Source organism: Tenrec ecaudatus, chromosome 5 (genome assembly GCF_050624435.1).
Source record: "Tenrec ecaudatus isolate mTenEca1 chromosome 5, mTenEca1.hap1, whole genome shotgun sequence".
Classification (NCBI taxonomy): Eukaryota; Metazoa; Chordata; class Mammalia; order Afrosoricida; family Tenrecidae; genus Tenrec; species Tenrec ecaudatus.
This window is the reverse complement of record NC_134534.1, coordinates 37,386,642-37,411,019: the sequence shown is the minus strand read 5'-3', so window position 1 is coordinate 37,411,019 and position 24,378 is coordinate 37,386,642.

The window sequence follows — 24,378 nt, the reverse complement described above, 5'->3', positions numbered from 1 at the left end:
GAAAGCGCATCACAAACCACATGCTGTAGGGGACCCAAAATGGCCGAACAGGCTCATCCCACAGAGCAGGGCTGTCCGTCCGTTCCTGCTCCCTGGAGGTCCAGGGTCTCTGCAGCAGGACTAGGTTCTGCCCGGGCTGAGGCTCCTGAGTTGCCTTCAGTTAGGCAGCATTTGCTTCAGTTGTCCGCAGCCACAGCACCTGAGCCATACACGTGCTTGCCATTCTTGAAAAGCTTCCTGTGTTTCTTCATGGTGATGCCTGAGCCAGGACTCCCGTCTGCAACCACAAAGATCCATTACCTCAGCCAGAAGGTTGCAGGGTTTCACAAGGTGGGCCATCCCCGCACCGCTGGAGCGACCCAGGGGCCTGAAAAAACAGATACCTGCACTGTATCCCTGCTTCCCAAAGGCTTCAACTGCCAGATGGGCACTGAGTAGTGGTTTGGTTTGGTTTTCTGTCCTGAAAAGGGGGCGGGAGGCCACGTAAGACTGGAAGAAATGGACGCTGCCCCGCTCCCACGACTGAACGTGTTGACCGAGGACCAAGTAGATGAATCCCAATCAAAAGGAGGAAACATGCGAAACAGAACTTCAACCCTGTGTGGAAACTAGACTTACTGGATTCAAACCCCTGAAACTCATGCCAGGGAGTAAGTTTTTAACCCTGAACTGCAGCCATCCCAAGAAAACATCGATATAAACTCAACAACAGTTTAGGCTAAACAAAATAAAAACAAAAACACTTTCCTTGCTCACGGTGTTCTTGGAAAGCATTCTCTACACGAGCGCAGTCTGAGAGAAGTCCATCTAAACACAGGTGAGAGCCTGAAGGAGCAGAAGTCACGGTGATGAAGCATCATGGGTAGAGGGAGTGGAAATGGGGACACCATGAAAGGCAAGTAACCCATGTCCTTGAACTGCTCATGGAGAAAGGTGAATGGAGGTTTGGTTTTATAGGTTGATCCCCCCCAAAATAAGTAAAAGCTAGTTTTAAAAAAGAATGTATTCTCTTTCACCAGCCTATTTCCAGAGGCCCCAGCCGCCACCCCTCCCATCTTTGCTGCTCTTTTTCAGCCCTCCTTTGGGAGAGGCAAAATGACCCTTGGTACTCAGACCCAGGTCACCTGGGGATGACCTGGCACATTTCACCACCTTGTGGAGACCAGCTGGAACCCCCAACTCTGTTTACTTAGATAGAAACCAGCTAAACCGGAATCCAGCCAGCCGGTCACCATCCTTCCCATGTCATTCCACCTGGGCTACCCTTCTGCCAGCAGGTGACCTTTGGATGAAGCTGGTACAGGAGTGGGTGGGATTTTGGTCATACAGGAGGTCTTCGTGAGGCAGCATCCGTCAGGACAGGCCTTTGTCCTTCCGAGGAGTCGGAACCGCCGTCCTTTGGCCTCCTCCCCAATTCCAGTCTCTACCTCCGCTTCTCTGGGCCCAGTGGCCGGGCTGCTGCTGCTTACTCACCTGTTCTTAGGAGACTGAGGTGGTCCTCCCTAGGGCGCTGCTGCAGGGGAAGACTCGGCAGTGGCCTCACGTCAGGGCCCAGACAGCCCATCTGCAGGCTCTCCCGCCAACATCTGTCGGGTGATATGCAGGTATGGTGGTCCCTGGCATTCGAGTGGAGCCGCAGGCCAGGTGGGAATTAGGTTTGGGGGATTGTTATTTTGGGCAGCAAACCGTTGGTAACTCCTCATTAGCAGAGGAGCAATCCAGTGAGGGTTGGTCGGTACGGGGAACTTTCTGGAAGCAAAGGCTGCAGAGGACTTTCCCAGGTGGCACTGGAGACCACAATGAGGCCCCTTCACGTTGCAGCGGCTATCAGAGTAAGAACGACCAAAGCCAAGCAGAATGCGCCCTCCCCACCGCACGGCACTGCCCGAGTCCTGAGGGCCCAGGCCACTCGAGGGAGAAGAAAGAAGAGAGGATAAATCCTGAAGTCACCTACGTCTGTGGGTAGTACATTCGCAAAGATTCATAGCTACCATATCTGGCAAAGGCCTGTTGTGGGAGAGCTAAAACCAACAGAGGATGATTTACCATGTGGGACAATGCAAGCCGCCCCCCCTCTACGCCTTCATCCCTCACATGAACCCCTCAGGGCCACCCTTCTATCCCCTTCAGGGAGCATGAGGGTTGAAGTAGCTACACATTGGGTGATAACTGCAAAGTCAGGAGTTCAGTTCTCCCCTTCCCTGTGGAGTCGCTGTGAGTCAGAATGGACTCACTGGCAGTGAGTTTGGCTTGGTTTTCCTTCAGGTTCGAAGAATAGGCACGCACAGATAACAGATGGAAAGCTTCCAGGATGGAGGACTGACATGGAAATCATTTCTCTTTAAAAAAAATCATTTTACTGGGGCTCATACAACTCCTATCACAATCCATACATACATCAGTTGTGTAGAGCACATTTGTACATTCATTGCCCTCATCATTCTCAAAACATTTGCTCTCCACCTAAGCCCCTGGCATCAGCTCATTTTCCCCCTCCCTGCCTGCTTCCCCCTCCCTCATGAACCCTTGATAATTTATAAATTATTATTTTGTCATATCTTGCCCTGCTTGACGTCTCCCTTCACCCACTTTTCTGTTGTCAGTCCCCCAGTGAGGAGGTTATATGTAGATCCCTGTAATCAGTTCCCCTTTTCCACCCCACCCTCCCTCCACTCTCCCGGTATCGCCACTCTCACCACTGGTCCTGAAGGGGTCATCTGTCCTGGATTCCCTGTGTTTCCAGTTTCCATCTTTTGGAAGAATTAATACCAAACGCATCCTAAGGAGTTGGAGATTGAAAAAGTCCCAAGAGTCTTCTGCAGTTCCCCTCCCGCCCCTCTCCTCTCCTGAGTATTTCCCTCCCCATTTCTGAGTTCTGCAAGGTGCTGCGGTGTCTACCAAGCTCTCAAAAGTTTGAGTAAGTGTCTCACGTGGTGATGGGTGCTGTTCAGTTCAAAGTCAGGAGGTCAGGTAGGGGTAAACCAGATGCTGGGGCCACAGGACGCATGCTACTCCTGGCTCTTCCCGGTGAAGAGACCCCACCCGCTGCTCTCAGTGGGCTCGTTTCAGGGGGAGCAGGAGGCCATTACAGGGAAATCCGGTTCACAACCAGTCACAGGCCAATCCTATCTGTCTCTTCCTCCGCCTTCTTACCAGACCCCTGCAGGGAAAGGAGTTGTTTGGTGGAAGTTACGTGGTGGTGCAGTCACCCAAATAAAGTCATCTGCTCTCTGCCCCTGGCCTGTATCTGATCCAGGCACCTGTGACCCGGGCCTCTGGCAGGGGGTTTCCAGGCGGCATTGGCTTTCTACTCTTGTTACTCGGTCAGACTTTACCCAAGGCCTCTCCGGACACAGCTTTTTGCTCCTCTCAGCTGTAGTGAATCATTCCTTACATCCAGTCCCAGGACAACCAATAACAACAGAGAGTGGTCTCATTCACACCCTTTACTGAGGTCCGCTCTTAATCTCATCCTATTCCTGTTGATGAGCAGATCATGCGCTCCCAAAATGGGATGATAGCCAGATATTTGAGATGCAGAATTATAACATAAGGGATGGTGGCTGGGAAAGTGCTATTACTGGAATGTAACTCAGACATGTCTGGATAGGAGCCTTGGTGGTGCAGTGGTTAAGCACTGATCTGCTCCCCCAAAGGCCTGCCGTTTGAACCAGCTGTTCCATATGGCAGGTGCCATCACGCTGGTTTCTACTCTTGGCAGCTCCAGGGACAACAGAACCCAACACTACAGTGTCCCACCGCGTCCTTGGGATAGTCGACTTCTTTGAGACCCTTGGTGTGGCCATTGTGGCAACCCACCTCTTGGAGGGTGTTCCACGCTTTCTCAAGCACACGATGCCTTCTCCAGCCCCGCCTCCTCCTGAGAACACGCCTACAACATGTGCACTGAAGTCTCGCCTCCTCTCTTCTAAGGAGCAGTCTCGAGGCTCCTTCTTCTATGTTCTTTCTTCTGGCCGTCCATGGCCTGCTCTTTGCAAACACCACAATTAAAGTGCATTGATTCTTCTTCAGTCTTCCATGAAGATGAGCGCCTTGGAAACCTTATGGGCATTTAGTTCTTCTCTGTCCCGAAAGGTCAGGATCAAAAGACAGTGGTGGGCTAATAACCCCGGGATTCATCCTGCAGGCACTGGAAGCCATTGTGACTCTTGAGCAAGAGACGGACTGATAGTGCCTGGCCTGATGATGGACTTCCGAGCAAGCAGAGGCAGTATGGCCAAGATCTGAGCCAAGAGGCTGGGTAACGTGAGTATGGGGAGGAAGAGCTGAATTCTAGAGAAATTCTGAGTAAAAGTCATGGGGGGGGGGGAAGGGGGGAGAAGGGTGGGGAGGGGTGGGGTTGAAGTATGGAAGAGACCAGGATTTTGAGCTTGGGGTGTAGAGAGAATGAGGATACTAGAAAGTTGGGTGTCAGGTGTCAGGAGGAGGAATGGAGGAAGGGTGATCAGAGCTGGTGAACATGCTTTCCTCAAGGTGAGTTAAGGTGTGAAGATAAGTTGAGGTGTGGATTTGAATGTGATGCTAGATTTGGAGTTGTTTCTTTAGTGTCTGAGGTAGTTAGTTTATTGTGCCAACCTGGCCGATAAACACATGTGGGGTTAATTGAAGGGCAGAGGGATAAATGGCTTGGTGAGTCTCGCCTTTGGAGTTCTCGGGTCTCTTGCTTTCTGATGGTCAGACCGGGGTAAAGCTGCCTTAGTCAGTTCCTTGCTTCAGCTGGCAAGGCTGACTTCCTGCAAGACATACCCGAGGAGAAGCCACATGGACCTACCCCGATGCAGCCCTGGGTGCTGGAGCAGCCCTGTGGAGACCCCTGTGGTGTTCGCTGAGATGCTTACACGGTTCACCGATTCGGCTTTCCTCCTGCAGTCAGCATCATAGTGTGTGTTTTGTGAGATGGAGGAGGACTTTGTGGATTGGTGTTGGACATACGGGCTAATGTTGGACTTGTGGGCTTGGGCAGCACAGGATTGGGATGTTTTCTTGATGTGCACTTACCCTTTATATAAACCTCTCTCTCATACATGAGTTTCTGTGGATTTGTTTCTCTAAAGCACCCAGACTAACACATTGCCCGTGAGGTCTATTCCATCTCATAGCAACCCTGGGCACCCTAGAGGAGAACTACTCCATCGGCTTTTCTCAGCTCTAATCCTTACCAAAGCAGAGCAGCCACCGAAGGGTGCCCCTGGGGCGATCAGAGAGTCGCCGTTAGGATAGCAGTTGAACACAGACCGCTTGTGCCACCAGGCTCTCCCATGGATCCACAGCGGTGCTTCTCAAATGTGTGGGTCCCAGAATTCCTTTGTTGTGGTTGTTACGTACCGTAGAGGCATTCCGACACATAGCGACCCTACGTACAGCGCATGGAACACTACCTGCTCCTGTGCCATCCCCCCAGAGATTGCTGTATCTGAGCCCGTCGTGGCAGCCACCCCTAACGATTATTGAGGATGCCAAAGGGCTATTGTCCACATGGGCCTCATCCAGCAATCAGACTACATTGTTATCTTAGAAACTGGGTCTGAGACCCTCGACCATATTTAGTAGTTTGGTTTTAAATGACGTAGCAAACACATTCCACCTGAATAGAGTTTACATGACTATAGTTTCAATAAAAATTAGTAAGAAGCATAGCATCAGTTTATACATCTCGTGAATCACTTCAATGGCTTACTTAAGAGAAGACAGCTGCAGTCTCCTACCTGTTTCTGCAGTCCGTGTGCTGTGAAATGCTGCTTCTGTTGGCGTCAATGAAGAAAAGCCAGACTCACACAGATATGTGTTTGAGAACAGAAGGTGTTTGCGGATTCCTCCAGCCAGGGATTCGGGGCCCATCATGTCATGGGAACTGCCACCCTAGAAAGAATGACTCAACCCAGAGGTGACAGCTGACCTGAGAGAGCAGGACCAAGGTGGGGACGTGGGGACGTTTGTACGGGAAGGCAGGAAACAGATGAAGGGTACAGAGAGCTGGAAAATTGTGGTTCACTGGAGTCCTAGGGGAAAAAGTTCCCAGTCAGAAGTACTGGCCAACTTCTCCCAGCAGCCTCCACAGTACCTTCTACCTGGACGCGTTTCTCCATGCCTTTGCCCGCCTGCTCGTGCCTAAAGGTTTGCCCAGAGCAGACTAGGCATTCCTTGGGAATGTAAAGAGAGGCTGGAGGCATGCCTGTGACAAGAGGCAGAAATGGCAAATGTCTTCTAATCAAGTCCAGCCCACGGAGACCCCACATGTGTCAGAGGAGACTGTACACTGAATGTTCAGTGGCAGGTTTTCCCAAAGTAGACTGGCAGGCCTCCCTTCCAAAGTCAACAGCCCAGTGCACAGGAAACTATGGAGATGGAATGGCCGGAGGCAGACGTGATCCCGATCCAAGAGGAGGGGCCTGAGCTTTTTGCACTTTCTACGTACAGTTGCGTTTACTTCCTCAGAGCCGACAGACGGGGAAGGAGACTGTCAGCAAGTGTGCTCTGGGTGACAACACAGACCCTTTTTGAGCCGGGGATTCGCAAATAGACACCGTTCGGTGGACTCCAGATTGAATGTGGCTGAAAGAAAAAGCGGTGGTAGCTTCCCTAATATTAAAATGATTTGAAGCCAAGTCCCCCACTAGGCTCAGAGTTCTACCTTTCTGCCTGAATCCTTATGGACGCACAACCGTGGCTCACTCTCACCCCCTAGTGATCACATCTTTAAATTGCAGGGCAGGCTGTCTTTTTTTTTTTTTTTAAGAAGCCAGAGGGGAAAATCCTTTGGCTGAGTGGGCAAGCCAACGAAATAAAGTTAAACAGATGTTTTCAACCTCTACATAAAAATGGATAATTTGAGGCCAACCCACTGGGCTTCACTCTCCACTCTGGTTCATGTTTATGCTTTGATGCGCTATATGCTTCACCAACACCTGGTGAACACCGGGAGCCTTTTTTCTGAACTTGACAATGAACTTCAAAGAAGGCCAACTGACCCACAGCTCCACAACAGGGAGGACCTAATAAGCAACATCAAGACCCCCTGGCTCCCTGAAGACTCTGAACCAAGATTAGAAGAAGTTGGCACTTAGCACGTTTTTTGCCAAAGACCATTTTGGGTTTGCTCCCCTTGGCGTTACTGAAAAGCCAAGGAAGACCTCACAGTAAATAGATCCCCTCCTCTGAGGAGCCTGGTAATGCTGTTGGGTAAGCATTGGCCTACTGGCCCCAAGGTCAATGGTTCAAGTCCACCAGCCCAGAAGCTTGGTGGGAGCAAGACGAGGCTGTGATTCAGTCAGGTCAATGGACTGCTAGTGTGGTTCTCTCAACTGCTGTAGCCCCTGATTTCCTGCTGTGGTGATACATTCTATTCCCTCCCTGTACGGTCCCTTGAAAAGGTCACACCGGTTGTGAGGGGTGGGCTGCTGCATCGTTAACACGTTAGTGTGAAAAACCGAGTCAGCCCACTTGAAGTCAGCTCCCAGGGACTGCCGCAACCAGCTTTCTGATTTTCCTGGGGTCACGAAAGGCCCCTGGGAAGAGCCTTCTCCTGGTAGCACAGGCTTAGGCGAGCTGCGTCACTCCTTCCTCCTGGGGGTACCAATGGAGCCTTTCCGAGTCCATGGGAGGAAGTCAGGGCAGTGTGGCCAAGGGCTGCCATTGGGTGCTGTCCAGGTGACACCCTTTCTTAGCAAGCCCACATGACAGAGCAGAACAGCCCCCCTGGGTTTTCTTGGCTGGGTTGTTTTAGAAAGCAGCTTACCCAGCCCTTCCCCACAGAGAAACTGGAAGGTGTCTTTGGTTATGTGTGTGCCAGGACTCCCGGAGTCATGGCGGCAGTAAGAGAAGTACTAAGGAGGGTGATAACAATGATCACAAGATCCAAAGACACCCCCCCAACACACACACACACACACACACGCACACACACACAACAGGGTGGAACCATGAAGGGAGCACAATGGTGGGCAGGGCTTGGCACCTCTTCAGACCGGATCAGAAAACATTCATAAAGGTCATCAGACAGGCCTGTAACTATTTATAGCCTCCCCTCGTTTTTTTAATTCTCTCTTTTTTCATATCTATCTATATAAAATAGTCAGGGTAAATAATCCTGAGGAGAAAACAATGGGACTGACAGTTCCAGGGGGATATAGGAGAGGGGGAGGTCAGGGTAAGGGAGGGGGAGGGGGAAGCTAACAAATGCAGGGACAAGAGAACAATAAGAGATCTAAACTTGATAATGATGAGGGCGTAGAATGCCTAATTATCTTTGATCAAGTGCAACGTAACTGAGAGGAATTACAGAGAGCTAAATGAAAGTCAACTATGGTAGTAGGGCAGGAGGAAAGTAAAAGGAAACAGAGGAAAGAATTAGGAGCAAAAACATTTATAGAAGTATAAAATATAGGCATGTATATATGTAAATATATTAATATATAATGATAGGAATATGTGTCTAAGCATATATATTTATATGTTAAGTATAAGGTAGTAGACAGGCATTGGGCCTCTACTAAATGCAAGAACATTTTGTTCTAATAACCTGACATTCTGTAATGCTCACCTTCCCAACAGGATCTACTGAAGGCAAAATGGGTGCATAAGCAAATGTGATGAAGAAAGCTGATGGGGCCTGGCTATTAGGAGATATAGCATCTGGGGTCTTAAAGGCTTGAAGTTAAACAAGCGGTCATCTATCAGGGAAGCAACAAGTCCACATGGAAGAAGCACACCAGCCTGTGTGATCACGAGGTGTTGACAGGATCAGGTATCAGATATCAGAAGACCCAAAACAAAAAATCATATTGATACAAACAAGAAAGGGTTGGAGTAGAGACCCAAAGCCCATCTGTAGATAATGGGACATCCCCTCACAGAAGGGTCACAAGGAAGGAATGAGGCAGCCAGGGTACAGTATAGCACCGATGAAACTCACAACATTCCTCCAGTACTGTAATGCTTCACCCTCTTTTCCTCCCAGTTCTACCTTACTACAGACAAGAACTCTCGACACACGGAATCCAGGACAAGTAAATCCCTCAGGAACAATAATGGAAATAGCTATACCATGAGAGTAGGGGGAGAAGGCAAACAGATCAAAATGATCAACTCGCCCCCCCACCACCACCAGGGGGATGAACAACAGAAACATGGATGAAGAGAGACAGTAGATGGTGTAAGATATGAAAATAACAATAATTTATAATTGATCAAGGGTTCAAGAGGAGGCGGGGAGGGGAAAAAGAGGAGCTGATATCAAGGGCTCAAATAGAAAGATAATGTTTTGGAAATGTTGAAGGCAACATATGTACAAGAGTGTTTAATACAACTGAATGATGGCTTTGTTATAAGATTTGTAAGAGCCCCCAAATAAAATTATTAATACAATTTAAAAAAATAAATTTTTAACAAGACTATTAAAAATAAATCCAAGACCCCAGTGGGGCCCCTCTTGTTTCTTTCGGGCTGTGGAAAGCTGCTGGGAGGCTTCTCTCTCCACAGATAGGGATGTTGAGTCCACACGTCTAACACTGGGAGACGGAACTCTCCCATCAAAGTTCTGGATTGCCTGCCTGTCCTGAAGAAATAAGAAGGCTGAGCACCGTAAGGTGGCGATTGGTATTTTGATATGACAGTGACCCGCTCAAACTGAATGGATGCCGGTCCAGTTTGCCACAGTCCCTACCAGGCCCATTCACCTCATTCATATTCCTGGCCTGGCTCTCAAACCATTTGCGATTGTAACTCTGTTATTGAATAGTCTTCACAATAATTGAAACAATGATGAAGATCGGGAAACTATCAGTAATTTCCGGTTATTTCCTTGCTATTTACAAGCCAATCATCGTGCCGGTAGAGTCAAAGCTGTGCTAGCAAATGAATGCCTACCCAAACCACCCTAGAGGACAGGGCGGGCTTCCCAGACTGAGCGCTTGACGGGGAATAGAAAGCCTCCTCGTCCTCCCGCAGAGCAGCTGGTTTCGTACCGCTGACCTCTAGGTTAGCAGCTCAGAATTACCCTACCAGGGCAGAAATAGCCACAAAACTCTCTCCAATTCCCTCAAAGCCAACGGTGTTTATATTCCCATTTGAGAGAGAAAGAAGCCAAGAGGCAAAAGAGAGTTTTCTATTCACTTTGTCCTGCTGGTGTTCGTGTCAGGATGTTGCCGCTATCCATTTCCTTGGACACTCGTATTTACTCTCGCTTTCATTAGAAGCTCAGCGGCATGAAAAGGGCACTCCTTGCCCATTCCCACACAAGCAGCTATCTGGCTCCGTTTGTGGAACAAACAATTGCCACCAAGACCATGCGTCTGCATCTGAACTACTGCTCTGAACACAAACTGACTAAGTGGACAATGCACCAAAAGCATGAGAAAGGGTTTCCATCGCCCCACCCCCACTGCAAGTCCAGATTCCGAGCAACACCCTTCGAACCTCTCCCATGCTACGTGAGATGGTGAAAGTCCGGTGTAGCTATGCCTGACCTACCTCGTTTCTACACCGCAAACATTTGTGGCTCCCCATTGTTCTGCTAATTCATTAATTTGTTGTATTCCAAATGACGTGGCGGAAGGACATTTGTGTCAACAGAGAAAACAAAGAAAGAGAGGTGTTTCCCATTTGTGTCAACAGAGAAAACAAAGAAAGAGAGGTGTTTCCCTTCCTACCCACGTAGTGACGACAATCCACTGAAGTTGTTTCTCTCTGACCGGAAGGAATGATCCTGAGGGAAGAGCTGGTTCTGATTCCCTAGCTAAGGCTTCTGGCCCTCCTGGGTAAGTGTGGGACTGCCACGCAAGGTCAGGGGTTCAAACCCACTAGCCACTCAGAGAAAGAAAGATGAGCCTGTCTGCTCCCTAAGGATTTGTGGCTTCGGAAACCCTACGTAGGAATGGATTCCCTGGCAGTGGCCTTGGGTTTGGTTGGCATCTTGATGGACCCAAAGCAGCCTGTATTTCTCCTGCCAGTGCAGCTGGTGGATTGGAATGGTTGACTTTGGGGTTAGCGCCCCACCAGCTAGCCTACCGAGGCACCAGGACTCCTTGGAGGGCTACTTACAGGGTTTCCCTTTGACGACACAAATCATACTACTGCCGTTAAGGATCTGGAGTGCCCATGGCTCTCTCCTCCATAACAGGGAGGCTTCCATGGGTCATTCCCAATGCTTTCTCCTGGTGCCTTTCACCAGGGACTTGCATGGTCTCTAGCCCTGCTTTCAAGGTGAAATGTAGTCGATAACTTAATATAGCCCTGCTAGTCAGAATCCCCTCTGATGTTTTATAAATCCTCTATGGCTGTGGTTTTAATCCCATTGTGGAGGGAGTTGCCTGCTACGTCGACGGACAAGACTAAGGTGGGATGTATTGAGTCTCCACCTTACGAGTCATCACCCTTTGTGTCCTTGGGAAAATCGTGTGCTGCAGAGCAAACACCACACTTCCACGAAACCGTTCTTCTGTATCAAAGAGCCAGCTCAGAAGCAAGACCAAACAGAGAAAACCCAGGATGCTTGGAAGAAGGGCCACCAGTGGAGCGTGTTCAAGATTTCTGTCTGAAGTGGCAGAGGCCAGGACCAGTGGCACTAGACTAGAGGCTGCGGCTTGGGGACCATAGGACAGCGTAAAGGAATCAAGACCAGACCAAAGGCCGCGGGGAAGAGACCATGAGGCAGAACAGAGGAGCCGTGCCAAGACTTTGAGACTGTGAGGCACCACAGTACGCTGGCTTCTGGGCCACTGAGGCAGAGGCCAGGGGACCCATGGCTGGAAGGCTGAGGGCCAGAGAGAGAGACTTGGCTCTGGGTGAGCAGAGGCGCTGCTGTGGGCCAGTGACTACATCCTTACTGTTTAGTGAGGCTGACGGGTAGCGTCCTTAGTTGTTGTTAGGTGCCATTGCGTTAGCTCCTGCTCATAGCGGTCCAATGTACCATCGAACAAAACGCTGCCCAGACCTGTGCCATCCTCACAATGGTTCTTGTGCTTCTGCCAGGTGTTACGGTGTCAATCATCTCATCAAGGGCCTTCTGTTTCCTGCCCCTCCACTTTACCGACCATGATTCCTTCTCCGGGGACCGGTCTCTCCTGACACCATGGGCAAAGTATGTGAGACAGTCTCATCATCCTTGCCTCCAAGCAGCAGTCTGGACAGTCGTACCCCAGACAAATCTGTTTACTCTTTTGGCAGCCTGTTGTACTTTCCACATTCCTTGCCACTACCATAGTTCAGAAAAGCATCGGTTCTTCTTGGGTCTTTCTTGTTCAATGTCCACCCTGAGCGGCAATTCTTGATCTCCATCCACAGCCTGTGGTCTCCTCAAGCTGTCTTCCTGAGTCCTGGTTCATAAGCCCATGCAGCTCCGCGAGTCAAGGAATGCCTCCAGCTTACATCTGGCCCTCCAACTTGACCCAGACTGGACTTACCCCCTTTCCAACGACATGGCCTGTTTCTTGATAGAAATCTCTTTCTATATGCACACATGCAAACATCACTGGGTTTGCTCCTCTAGAGAACCCAGTGTAGCAACATGGTAAGAGGGATTCCATTCAGATTGGAAGGGTGGCTAAGGCCAGAGTCTCAAGGGTTCTACTAGTGTAAGACCATTGAGCCTGGTGTGTGTTTGTTGTTATTTTATAATGGTGCATTTTGTTTTTCTCCCACTCTGTCTAACATTTTCTACCATGATAAAATGGTCAGTAGTTGCAGGCAGGCACCATCTACTGAGACCTATTTTGGGGTAAAGATAGATGATCAAATGCAACTATAAATGGACAAACAGATGACACTAGGTCCTGGGACCTCATGAAAACCACTTATGCTTATCCAAATAATTGAAACTACGGGCTGGGGGAAATCTTCAGTGGTGACATTTCTGATAAGGGTCTAATTTCCAGATTATATATAAGATCCCAACAGACACAAATAACCCAATTTAAAATTGAGCAACGCACATGAACAGACACTATATCCAAGAGAACATTTAAGCAGCCAACAAATACACGAACAGACAACTTTATGATGTTAGGCCTTAGAGACATGCAAATCACCAGGACCACAAGATACCGCCCTCCCTCTGCTAACATGACAATGATAAAAAATAAAACAAACTATGGGTGAGGATGTGGGGAGACTGGAAGCCTCGTCCACTGCTGGTGGGAATGTGAAATGGTAAAAGTGCTGTGGAAACCGCAAGACCATGTCTTTAAAAACTAGAACTCGAGTGGTACTCCAAATCAGCCAAAGCCACTGCCATTGAGTCAATTCCAAGTTAGGTCTTCCAATGCAGCAGCTCTACGCCTTGGTGAAGAGACCCGAGAGAGCCAGTGGAAGGCACATGGACCAGACATAGGCACAACTCACATGCTCACTGCAGCAAGGCTCACAACAGCCAAAAGACGGACACCACCCAAGTGCTTCTCTGTGGACACGTGGCTAAGCACCATGCGGCGCATCCGCACAACGAGTCGCGACGCGCCCATAAAGAAGGGCCCGTTCAAGAAACCTCCTAGAACATGGACGGGCCTAAAGGACGCCGGGCCCAGGAAACCACAGAAGATAAATATCGTATGATCGTATTTTTGTAAAATGACAAGAAGAGCTATGTCCATGTGGAGACCGATGTTACCAGGAGGAGGGCTGGGCACAGAGATGCAGTCTGTGGACAAGTCACTTCTTTCTTGAGGTAGTGGAAAGATGGCATCCAACGTAGGAGAAATGTACACAGCTGGACCAAGAGAGGTGAGCCCACAAGACTGTACACACACACACACACACACACACACACACACACGATGCCTAGGTAAAGGCAATGATATATAAGTTTATAACAACAATCTAAACACATACATGTATGCCTGTGTATATGCATGTATATGCTAGTATCTGTGTGTGTGCACAGAGCCCTTGTGGCACAGCAGATTAAGCATTTGGCTGCTAACTGAAAAGTTGGCGGTTCTAAACCCAACAGTCATTCCGCGAGAGACAGATAAAATCACCTGCTTCCATAAAAATGTTTAGCTTTGAAAACCCTATAGTCTGAGGGACCCTTGGTGGCATAGTGGTTACACTTTGGATTGCTAACCATAAGGTCAGCAGTTTGAAACCACCAGCCACTCTGAGAGAAAGATGGGGCTTTCTACTCCCCTAACTATTAACAGTCTTATAAACACACAGGAGCAGTTCTACCTTATCCTAGAGGGTACCAAGAGCTGGCATTGATTGAAAATCCTATAGTCTCTACAGGGTCATTATGATTCAGAATCAACTTGATGGCAGGTGGTTTGTGTGTGTGTGTAAAGCATATACATATGTGTGTATACTCTCTAAATACACATAGTAAAAGCATGTATATAGATACACACACATACGTGTATATTAAAAACAAAAAGGGTTGTACACTGGTACATATGAGGGCTGGAGGCACAGGGAATCCAGGGTGGATGATACCTTCAGGACCAAGGGTGTGAGGGACGATGCTGGGAGAGTGGAGGGTGAGTGGGTTGGAAAGGGGGAACTGATTACAAGGATCCACGTGTGACCTCCTCCCTGGGAGAGGGACGGCAGAGAAGGGGGGGAAGGGAGACTCCGGACAGGGCAAGATATGACAAAATAACGATGTATAAATTACCAAGGGCACATGAGGGAGGGGGGAGCGGGGTGGGAGGGGAAAAAAAAAGAGGACCTGATGCAAAGGGCTTAAGTGGAGAGCAAATGCTTTGAGAATGATTGGGGCAGGGAATGTATGGATGTGCTTTATACAATTGATGTATGTATATGTATGGATTGTGATAAGAGTTGTATGAGTCCCTAATAAAATGTAAAAAAAGAAAATGATTAGGGCAAAGAATGTACAGATGTGCTTTATACAATTGATGTATGTATATGTATGGATTGTGATAAGAGTTGTATGAGCCCCTAATAAATTGTTTTAAAAATAAAATAAATAAAAACAAAAAGAACCCCCCACACACAGCCATGGAGTGGATTCCGACTCACAGCGACCCTGTGCGTGTCTGGGGTGTGGTAAGTCTGCCCGGGAGCAGACAGCACGTCTGTCTCTCCAGAATCCGCGGGTGGATTTGAATCGCCCCCTTGTGGTCAGCAGTTCCAGGTGAGCCGATCCCAGCGCATGATGTCAGAGTAGCACTGTGCTCCAAGGGATTTTCAGTGATGGGATTTTAGGAGCAGACGCCAGGCTTTTCTTCTCAGGCATCAGAACCTTGACCTTCACCGCTTGAGGTCGCCCAGGGCCCCAAGTTGGGCAGGCACAAAGTTCCACAAAGGGCAACGTTGTGGAAGTCATTTGGAAAGGATCTGCCGGTCTGCTGCAGAGACACTGTGCTACCACTAGATGTCTCTAAGTCTCAAAGTAGCGCCGTGATAAGGGTTTTGTCTATTTATACACACAGATCGCCTACCTCCTTGGAACAGAGTTTCATAAGCCCCTTATGTAATGCTTGCAGTTCCCCATCAGCTGGGAGACGCTGGATAGGGAGAGGGGGGCTGTCTGCCCCAACCCAGGGCTGGAAGTGTGGAGAAGGGTCAGTCCTTGGGTGAGTCCCCTGGCCTGGCTCTGAGTTTGCCCCTCCTGAGGGCAAATGGCAGGGAAAACACAGAGCTGCGGGGGGCATGTGACCCGCTGGATGTGGAGACCAGCCCCTCCTCTTTCTTTCTTCCCATTTGGGACCAGCAGAGGAGCTAGTGGGCAGAGCAGAGCTCTGCACAGCGCCGCTGGCTCTCGCCTGCCAGGCTGGGCGCCCTCAGCAGGTCTGCTCCCTGGGGAACCCACCAGCCAGCAAGAGCCCTGGATTGCACCCAGACTCTGGAGCACCTCAGCAGGGTGTCTCACTAGCCTGGTTCTGAGGGGGGTTCCCTTTGCTCCCCTAAAGCATCCGTCTGATGGCAAAGCCTCCAATCCAGTCTAGTCAACGTTGACTCCCAGCCACCCCCCAAGACACCTCGGCAGCTTCCATGGGAACATGTCACCGTGACTCCTCTTTCTCCCAGAGCAGCATTGTCGACATTAGGTGCCATGGACTGGGTTTGGACCCAGAGCGACTGAATGCACCACAGAAGGAAACCTGGCCTGGCCCAGAGCTGCTGGTAGGAGCAAGCAGTTAGGAGCAAGCACTTGACCAGGGTGCTACCAGCCCTTCTTTTGCTCTCAGTGACTGCTAACCAAAAGGTCGGGGGTTCAAGCCCACCGATTACTCCGTGGAAGAGAACACACGGCAAACTGCTCCTGCGGATCCAGACTGCCCCGGAGTGTTGCGGGCAGTGCCCATCGTCCTAGAGGGCAGAGGCGGAGCACAAGGTCAGCAGCGCTTCCTTGTGCGTAGTTGCGCAATCTGGAGCAAGTCATCTCGCCAAGGTTCCCTTGCAGACCCCGTAGGGGGCCCTGGTGGCGTGGTGGTCACACGGTGGGCTGCGGTCCCAGGGCTGGCACTTTGCCGGCCACTCTGTGGGAGAAAGACTGGGCTTTCTGCTCCCATACACACTTACAGTCTCAGAAAACTGCAGGGGGGTCGCTCTCAGTCTGCATGGACTCGATGGCAATGAATTTGGTTTTCCACCTGAGGAGTAGTGGGGCCCGTGTTGGGCTGCTCACCCCAAGGCCACCAGCCATGCGCTCTGTGGGAGAAAGCAGAGGCTGTCTGCTCCCATAGGGAAACCTATGGGGCAGTTCCATCCCGTCCAATGGGCTCCCTCTGAGTCAGAATGGACTTGATGGAAGTGAGACACTTACGTGCGATTTCATAAGGCATGTTTCTGGTTTGTTCTTTCTCTGGGGTTGTGAAACCCGTCTGACTCGTTTTAATCCAGGAGGATGCTGGCCCAGATGAGCTCTCAGATTTGGCAGACCACAAAGAACGGAGCACCTGGGGGAGATGTGGGAGAGGCTGGGAGTGACTTAGGAGCATTATCAAAGCCTGTGGTTCTTGACTTTTTCTGGGTGGTGGGGTTGCTCGTGGCTCTTTTAATCATGCAATGAACACTCTGGATACTGCACACGTGTACACCGTCCCATGGACTTGACCCTGAGTGGACTGAGATCTGTGACAAGCTACAGAGCACTCAAACACCCCTTCAAGTTAGTTTTTAAAGAAATCATGTGCAACATTTACTAGTGCTAGCAAAGAGAAAAGAATTCTATATCAATTAAAATTCTATTATCTCTTCCTTTCAGTTTGAGCTAAAGATTTATGACATGCCCAGAAGCATGCACTTTCTAAACTCCTTGTAGGTATAGTCCTTGTAGATGTATAAAAACAAACTCACTGCCATCGAGTCGATGGAGACTCAGAGCGACCCAATAGGACAGGTGAGAACTGCCCCTGTGAGTTTCTGAGACTATAACTATTTTTTAAAATCATTTTATTGGGGCCTCTTAATTTATCATTTTTTTCATGCCTTAACACCGACCGAGACTCTCACTCTTAAGGGGGGTGAAATCTCCATCTTCCTTCCATGGAGCGGCTCCTGGTTTAGAACTGCTCCACACGAAACCACCAAGCCCCCAGGGTTCTTGAATGTAGGTATGGTGTGTAAAGCCATTTAAAATCTAGTTAAATAAATGGCGGCTCCCTGGCTGCACGCTGAGATTGTACATTCCCTCCGGCTCCTTTGATGTGTTCTGCCTCGTTTAATATCCCACCCATAGAATCCTTCAACACCCTAACGTGCGGCTTCAGATTTCCCTTCAGGTTCTTCAACGTGGGACAATCTGAGTGGCTCAGCCCAGATCTTTGAGCACTTCATACTTTATCTTCTCCAGCTGCCCTGTGAAACCTTCGTTCAGCTCTTTGACTGCATGATTTCTTCTTTTTAAAATCGTTTTATTAGGGGCTCATACAACTCATCACAATCCATACGTACATCAATTGTGTAAAGCACATTTGTACATTCATTGCCCTCATCATTCTCAAAACACTTGCTCTCCACCTAAGCCCTTGGCATCAGGTCTTCATTTTTCCCCTCCCTCGTGAACCCTTGATAATTTATAAATTATTATTTTGTCATGTCTTGCCCTGTCTGATGTCTCCCTTCGCCCACTTTTCTGTTGTCTGTCCCCCAGGGAGGAGGTCACATGTAGATCCTTATAATCAGTTCCTCCTTTCCAACCCACCCTCCTTCTGCCCTCCCAGTATTGTCACTCACACCACTGATTCTGAAGGGATCATCCGCCCTGGATTCCATGTGTTTCCAGTTCCTATCTGTGCCAGTGTACATCCTCTGGTCTAGCCAGACTTGCAAGGTAGAATTGGGATCAAGATAGTGGGGGTTGGGGGTGGGGAAGAAAGCATTTAGGAACTAGAGGAAAGTTGTATGTTTCATCATTGCTACATCACACCCTGACTGGCTCATCTCCTCCCTGAGACCCTCCTGTAAGGGGATCTCCAGTGGTCTACAAATGGACTTTGTGTCTCCACTCCACACTCCCACCTCATTCACTATAAGATTTTTTGTTCTGATGATGCCTGATACCTGATCCCTTCAACACCTTGTGATCACACAGGCTGGTGTGCTTCTTCCATGTGGACTTTTCTGCTTCTGAGGTAGATGGCCACTTGTTTACCTTTGAGCCTTTAAGACCCCAGATGCTATATCTTTTGATAGCCAGGCACCATCATCTTTCTTTGCCACATTTGCTTATGCACCCATTTGTCTTCAGCAGTTGTATCATGGAGGTGAGCACACAATGATATGATTTTTCTGTTCTTTGATGCTGGATAACTGATCCCTTCGGCACCTCATGATCACACAGGGTGGTGTGCATCTTCCATGTGGGCTTTGTTGCTGCTCAGCTAGATGGCCACTTGTTTACCTTCAAGCTTTTAAGACCCCAGATGCTATATCTTTTGATAGCTGGGCACCATCAGCTTTCTTCAACACATTTGCTTATTTACCTGGTTTGTCTTCAGCGTTTGTGTTGGGAAGGTGAGCATCATAGAATGTCAATTTAATAGAAGAAAGTATTCTTGCATTGAGGGAGTACTTGAGTGGAGACCCAATGTCCTTCTGCTACCTTAATACTAAACCTATAAATATATGCACATAGATCTATTTTCCCATTCTCATATATAAATATATTTGTGTATGTACATGCCTTTATTTAGACCTCTATAAATGCCCTTTGCCTCCTAACTCTTTCCTCTATTTCCTTTGACTTTCCTCTTGTCCCACTATCAGTCTTCATTTGGGTTTCAGTGATTCCTCTTGGTTACATTACCCTTTATCACACCCTACCAGGCCTTTATACCCTCTTCATCACCGATTTGGATCACTTGTTGTTCCCTTGTCCCTGAGTTTGTTAACACCACCACCTTTCCCCACCCCCACCTCCCCCTCTCCCTTGTCCCCCCAGAACTGTTGGTCCCGTTGTTTTCTCCTTCAGATTGTTCATCCAGCCTATCTTATTTAGACAGGAGATGATAACATGCACAAAAACAAGACAGAGCAAAACCAAGCAACAATATACAACCACAACAACAAACCAATGAGAAAACAAAATACAACCAGAAAGAAAAGCTTGTAGTTAGTTTAGGGATCATTTGTTGGCCTTTGGGAGTGTTTTCCAGTCCAGTCTGTTGGGGCACCACGCCCTGGCCCTAAAGTCTACCTTCAGTATTCCTTGGGGACCTCACCGCTCCATTCCCTTGCTGTTCTGTTGCACCCCTTAGTGTTTTGCCTCGGTGTGGTGGGATCAGATCGGGTGCAATTCCCACACTGTGTCTCCGGTGTCCCCTGTAGGGCTATGGGTCAGTGAGGGGTGTCATGTCTCATAGTGGGGCTGACCATGTGGTCCTCTCTGTGGACTGGCTGCTCTATTTTCCCATCCTCATATATAAATATATTTGTGTATATACATGCCTTTATTTAGACCTCTATAAATGCCCTTTGCCTCCTAGCTCTTTCCTCTATTTCCTTTGACTTTCCTCTTGTCCCACTATCATGCTCAGTCTTCATTTGGGTTTCAGTGATTCCTCTTGGTTACATTACCTTTTATCACACCCTACCAGGCCTTTACACCCTCTTCATTGCTGATTTGGATCACTTGTTGTTCCCTTGTCCCTGAGTTTGTTAACACCACCACCTTCCCCCCCACACACACCTCCCCCTCTCCCTTGTCCCCCCAGAACTGTTGGTCCCGTTGTTTTCTCCTCCAGATTGTTCATCCAGCCTATCTTATTTAGACAGGAGATGATAACATGCACAAAAACAAGACAGAGCAAAACCAAGCAACAATATACAACCACAACAACAAACCAATGAGAAAACAAAATACAACCAGAAAGAAAAGCTTGTAGTTAGTTCAGGGATCATTTGTTGGCCTTTGGGAGTGTTTTCCAGTCCAGTCTGTTGGGGCACCACGCCCTGGCCCTAAAGTCTACCTTCAGTATTCCTTGGGGACCTCACCGCTCCATTCCCTTGCTGTTCTGTTGCACCCACTTAGTGTTTTGCCTCCGTGCGTTGGGATCAGATCGGGTGCAATTCCCATTCCGTGTCTCCGGTGTCCCCTGTAGGGCTATGGGTCAGTGAGGGGTGTCATGTCTCATAGTGGGCCTGACCATGTGGTCCTCTCTGTGGACTGGCTGCTCTAATTTTGAACATCATCCTCACGGTCTGGTGGGCCAGGCTGTGCTCCACTCTCTCCTCCTCCCCCTTCATCTGCTCCCGTGTGCAAGCATCAGATATGTTCCTTTCCTGGAGCTGCAGATTCAATGCTGTCCTTTGAAATAACTTCTTCTGGGAGGACGGGCGATGTCTGCTAGCATTTTAGCTACTCTACATTTAGAAAGAAAGTTTCAGAGTCTCTTCTGGCCTGTCTTTTAGTCTTTTCTTTCTTCCCTGTCTTTTTTGCTTTCCCACCAAGCATGATCTCCTGGGTGTCATCTCCTAAGCCCTCTGCTGTGGGGCCACAAATGTTCCGCGTGGGTATGAGTGATCTAGTGCTGCCATGACAGAAATACCACAAGTGGACATGACTTTTTTTTTTAACAATTTATTGGGGCCGATACAATTCTTTTCACAGTTCATACATATACATACATCAATTGTATAAAGCACATCTGTACAGTCTTTGCCCTAATCATTTTTTTCTCTTTTCTTCTTTTACATTTTATTAGGGACTCAAACAACTCTTACCACAATCCATACATATACATACATCAATTGTATAAAGCACATCCACACATTCCCTGCCCCAATCATTCTCAAGGCATTTGCTCTCCACTTAAGCCCCTTGCATCAGGTCCTCTTTTTTTTCCCCCTCCCTCCCCTTTTCCCCCTCCCTCATATGCCCTTGGTATTTTATACATCGTTATTTTGTCATATCTTGCCCTATCCGGAGTCTCCCTTCCCCCCTTCTCTGCTGTCCCTCTCCCAGGGAAGAGGTCACATGTGGATCCTTGTAATCAGTTCCCCCTTTCCAACCCACTCACCCTCCACTCTCCCAGCATCGTCCCTCACACCCTTGGTCCTGAAGGTATCATCCACCCTGGATTCCCTGTACCTCCAACCCTCATATGTACCAGTGTACAGCCTCTGTCCTATCCAGCCCTGCAAGGTAGAATTCGGATCATGGTAGTTGGGGGGAGGAAGCATCCAGGATCTGGGGGAAAGCTGTGTTCTTCATCGATACTACCTGACACCCTAATTAACCCATCTCCTCTCCTAAACCCCTCTATGAGGGGATCTCCATTGGCCGACACTTGGGCCTTGGGTCTCCACTCTGCACTTCCCCCTGGACATGACTTTTGTAGACAGAAATGCATTCTCCCATGTAGAGAGCTGGAAGTCTAGATTCAGAGGGCCTGCTCTAGAGGAAAGGCAGCGGTTTTCTCCGTCTATCAGCTCTGGGGGCAAGTCCCTGACTCCTGCCAGTGTCCATCGGCCTGGCATTCACACAGATGCAGACACATTCCTCTGTGTTTCGGCAGCAATCTTCCCCTGGGTCTAGGAGTTTCTCAGTCCAGGGGCCCCAGGGGCAAAAGACACTGTACTCGGGACTCTTTTCTTGGTGGTAGGAGAACCTTCTGATCTCTGCTTCTCTCTTTAGACGTTGGTAAGGTGAAGTTGTGGCAGACCACAGGCCAGGGAACTTCCCCATGGCATCGGATGAGGGTGGTGATGGGATTAAGGGTGTTGCGCCCCCTCCTTAATCTTATTATTGGTTTTATCATATCAGATCACAGCATGGGGGATCATTACATAACTACCCACACTGCCCTGTTACATAACTGCCAAAGCACGTCGGATCCCGGCCTAGCCAAATTAACATGGATTTGGGGGGTGACACAATTCAATCCGTGGCATTGCGCCTAGTCTGTTTTTGATGCGGTCTTTGAATCCGTGCTTGGCTTCTTGTGGACTTGTTTGCGTTTTCTACAGCTTCAACTTGAACTAGCCTAAGAACCACTGATGGTCTGTTTGACAGTCAGCCCTGGCCTTGTTCTGCCTGATGACATTAATCTTCTTCGCTACCTATTAGATTCGAGCCCATGGTATTCCATTCGGCTTATTTTCATGAATAATTCATTGGCCTTCCATAAAATTATACCATGAATTCTCTAGCACCGTTTCTATCACCATGACCATGTTTCCAACAGGGCTTTCTACTCCCGTAAAGAGTTATGGGCTCAGACACTCACGGGGGCAGTACTCCCCCGTCCTAGAGGGTCACTGTGCCTCAGCTCCGAATCTATGGCAGTGAGCATTTTTAAAATTTTATTTTAGAAAAATCATTTTATTGGGGACTCTTACAGCTTTTATAACATTCCACACATCAATTGTATCAAGCACATTTGTATATATGTTGCCATCATCATTTTCAAAACATTTTCTACTTGAGCCCTTGGCATCAGCTCCTCTTTTTCCCCTTTCTCCCTCACCCTTCCTCCCTCCCTTGTGAATCCTTGATCAATTATATATTATTATCTTGTATCTTACATTGTCCTGGGCTTGTTGACTGCCTGCGTGACGGCTGCTGCAGCCTCACACAGCAGCAATCAGGCCTCTGCTTTTAAGTCAGGGAGAATTTTATCTACCTACCTACCTACCTATCCATCCATCCATCCATCCATCCATTTATCTACTCATTTATTTATTTATCTCATAGAAACCCCCCTAAAGATTTCAATATCCATCCATCCAGCTACTCATTTATTTATTTATCTCATAGAAACCTCCGTATACACAGGGGTAAGGTCAAGGGACATAGCAACCACTATGGTGTGGGCCTGGACCCATCAGAACACATCAGATGTTGTAGAAATGACCAACCCCTAGAGTTTTTTGGACAAACAAGTTGAGAGGCAGAGGAAAAGGGGGGTTTCCTAAAGGTGCTCCAATAGGAATCAAGAGCTGTAACACTGAAGGTGGCACAAGATGGTGGCAAGAACAGCTGAGCCCATTGGGTCCTAGTGGGAGAGAAACCACAGCAGCAGCGGGAGTCTTGGGTAGGGGTGGCTGTGGTGGGGGTGGGCAGCCCACGGAGAGAAAAGCTGAGCTCCTTTGGCCGGGAGGCTTGCTGGCAGACTGGGGTGCCTCCAGGCACTTGTCAGCAGAATAGAAAGAGCTGGAACACTTGCTCAAGCAAGGGCAGAGGCCTAGAGGGGCCTGGGGGTAGAACAGCCTAGGAAGGGACCTGGTAGGTGAACCAGTGGTGATGGCAGAAGTCTGCTGCTGGGAAGACAGCAGCTAAATGGGCGTCTACGTTGACCTTGAAATGGGCCAGTCAGCAGTGGGAAGGCTGACAGTGGGGAGGCTGAAGCCAGAGAAGGGGTCACGCAAGGCCAAGAGGAGGGCCTTCTTGTAGGCATGGCCCAGCTGAGACAGATCAGAGCGCTATCCTGATTGATAAATCGTGATCCTGTCTCCTGAGTTGTATCTTGTTCCTGGGAGCCCGCTTCGCTAGCAAGCCACATAACCATGGGTATAGACAGTGCAATCGGGGTGGGGGTGGGGGTAGGGGGTGCTGTGACGCATTCTTGCACCGGGAGAGAAGCCAAGAGCACTGCCGGAGGGTTGACGTGTGCAAACGCTGGAGGCTGGAGGGACGTCCCAACTCAACCTCGGAAGAGCCAGCTGACTTTGCCCCTTCTCCCTCATGGATTCAGGATGAGTCTTGATGCCTCTTGACCTGGCCCCATGGGTGCAGGGTAGAATGGTCCTGAGTTGGAACCAACTCCACAGCCACAGACAACAAAGACATATGTACATCAGTCACTCGGACCGGCGAGAAGCGCCGCCTGCCGAGGAGACCCCACCCCTCACCCTCGGAGCCCGTTCTGTGTCGCATCACCTGTTCTCAGGGCACCAGCTCTTATCTGGAAGCTGTCACTGGAAATGTGAGTCGCTTGCCTTTTCTTCTCTTCCCAGGCA